The sequence below is a fragment of the Nicotiana tabacum genome, chromosome 1, assembly GCF_000715075.1.
Source record: "Nicotiana tabacum cultivar K326 chromosome 1, ASM71507v2, whole genome shotgun sequence".
Taxonomy (NCBI): Eukaryota; Viridiplantae; Streptophyta; class Magnoliopsida; order Solanales; family Solanaceae; genus Nicotiana; species Nicotiana tabacum.
The window spans coordinates 110197554-110200138 of record NC_134080.1 but is presented as its reverse complement, the minus strand read 5'-3'; the positions used below and the strand labels follow the sequence as shown (position 1 = coordinate 110200138).

The 2585-nt window shown below is 32.6% G+C and overlaps 1 long non-coding RNA gene across 1 annotated transcript; it reads right to left on the bottom strand.

Moving 5' to 3' along the window:
- Positions 1-326: 326 nt before the first annotated feature.
- On the bottom strand, positions 327-2078 carry LOC107824659 (uncharacterized). The gene is made up of 2 exons (XR_001656902.2): positions 1613-2078; positions 327-1289 (listed from the first exon to the last, which is right to left on the bottom strand). It is a non-coding gene; the product is annotated as an uncharacterized LOC107824659 (long non-coding RNA).
- Positions 2079-2585: the final 507 nt, after the last annotated feature.

Below are 2585 nucleotides of genomic sequence, written 5' to 3'. Positions count from 1 at the left end.
GTGGATGTCTACTCTTCCTCCATGATCTTTCTCTCAAATGGTTAATGACATATTCAATGACATATTTTCTATGTTCAATGACATATTCCATGACATATTTTCTTCACTTTTCATGTCTATATAAAGGCCTTGTAATAGATAGAAAAATGCATACAATTGAAGAAGAAAATCTCTTCTTTTCTCTCTATCTCTATTTCTTGTTCATGTTTCACTAAATTGTCTTTATTTCTTGTTCATATTTTACTAAATTGCTTTTATTTCATAACAAAACTCAAATATACATGCTCAAAATAGAAACAAGAATTTTCAGCATCACTCAGTCGAGATAGGCAGCAAGAAAACGATAGAAAGGTCTGTTGCTTCAGTACAGTCACATAGGCATCTATAAGCTCTAAGAGTAATGAAATTAACTGGACAATTAATAGTACAGATACAACATACAGTTCAATTAGCTATGAAGATGAGACAGGATACTCTTGAAATTAGATGGGCTACACAGCAAATCAAATGACGTTACGACTGTCTCGCTACTGTTGTCATCACGTTAGGCATACTGATCACTTGGTCGTCATAGGAATTAACATCAGCAGTAAATAAACTTCATCAAAAGTAACTTGCTAGCATCAGAGATTAATTAGAGAGAGGAGACTCAGGCCAATTCGACAACTTTTCATAAATCATGATTGTGATAACCTTAAACTTCTTAAACCATATGCCTCAAGACTGTATGCACATCTGGGAATGAAACAAACAATGCCTGATCATAGATAATGAATGCACGACCAAAACATTTCAACATAGCACCATAGTTTTACTTCCAGCACTCGAAAAATCAGCCCAGAAAAATCAAATTGAATTTACAATCTAACATAAAGTTTAGTTCCTCTTCAGCAAACACAACAAGATTTCACTGGAAATTTGGACACCTCAAGACAACTAGGCAAACATAAGAACTTCAGAAGAGTAAGGAGCCATCTACAGAAAGTCACAAATTCGGCTCACAAAAAAATCAATCTGAAGAAAGGAATAAAAAGACTTGTTCGTTTCGTCGAAGCACTAAATTCACATTTTCAGCACTTGAAATACACTATTCATAAGCTCAAAGAAAACAATCACTGCACAGAATCATTTAATAATAAAAAAAAAATGAAGAATGAACCTGAAATTGTAGCTTTCAATTGACAAAACTTCAGTGATTACAACTTAAACCAAGTCGAACAACGCCGCAACTCAAAGCTTGAAACGAACAGCAAAAAAATAGGAATCGACCACTTTGAACCAACTCGACACTGCAATTTCGAATCCCAAACTCAATCCCAACTTGAACCTTTAAATCAAATATATTTGAGAACCAAAACTTAAGAAGAAGAACAAGTGCAAAAAAAAAATGTCTGCTCAGTGATTTTTCTTTTGATTTTTCTCTTGAAAAAGAATGAAGTAAAACTCGAATAAAAAATGAACTCAAACCATTGTGCTTTTGTATGTTTCTCTGAAGAGAAAAAGAAGCAGACTAAAAAGAAATGGCTTGAAGGAGAGTGACAATTCTTAGAACCCTAAAAATTTCCCTAGATTTTACCTCAGATTTTTCTTCTAACCTAGCACACAGACTTACCTCATATACATATAGCCTTCAAAAAATCTTCAAATTTCTGCCAAAATCCGAAAAATCTTCAGGTCTTTTTGAAAAATTTTGGGACAAATGAAGGGCGTGGATTGATTTACATCTATCCAGGACTCCCATTCATCCAGTAAATCATCCTTTTGTACCCAAAATTGTGCAATTTTGAGGGAATATTCGTACTATTCTGACAAATCCGTTGGGAATGAAGGTGACGTGGAGGGGAGGGAACCATGTGAGCGAACTCGAAAATGAGTTATGGCGAGTTGAGGGCAAGCTCAGTGAAGGAGATGGTGAATAGTGAGGGTGCGCCGCTTCATCGGTTAGGTCTAGGGTTCATGAATTTGGGGAAGTTTATAAGATGGTTTATATATTAGGGCAACGAGTAGGTCAAAAACAAACGGGTTTGGTCCGATTTCTTTTGGGCTGGGGGAAGTGTTTGGGTTGTGGGTTAATTGATTTTGAGGGGGCAATTGTGCAATATGGCCCAATTTTGACAATGACCAAATTTGGGGATAATTTGAGAGATTAAAAATGGATCCAATTAATACTCTTGTATTCGTCTTCTTTTATTTTCAATTCCTATCTTTTCTTTCTCTTTTTTTATTAGAAATTCTAATAATTAAAAATCCTAAATTATCTAAAAATGTGAAATTAAATTAATTAACTAATTATAAAATTGTAAACATCCCTTAAATCTAAATTAAAAGAGAAAAATTAATAAACTAAAATTAAAATATAAAAAATGTAAAAATGAGCTATTTTTGTGATTTTCAAATTTTTATAAAGCAAATAATTACTGATTAATTCTAAAAATATAAAAACAAATTCTAAATGCAATGCATGATATTTTGGTATTTTTTCATGATTTAAATAAAAATTAAACATGCACAGAAATGCAAACAAATAAAAAAAATCTTCAAAAATTCCTAAAAATGGCAAATGGTTAAGTAAAAACCTATTTTCT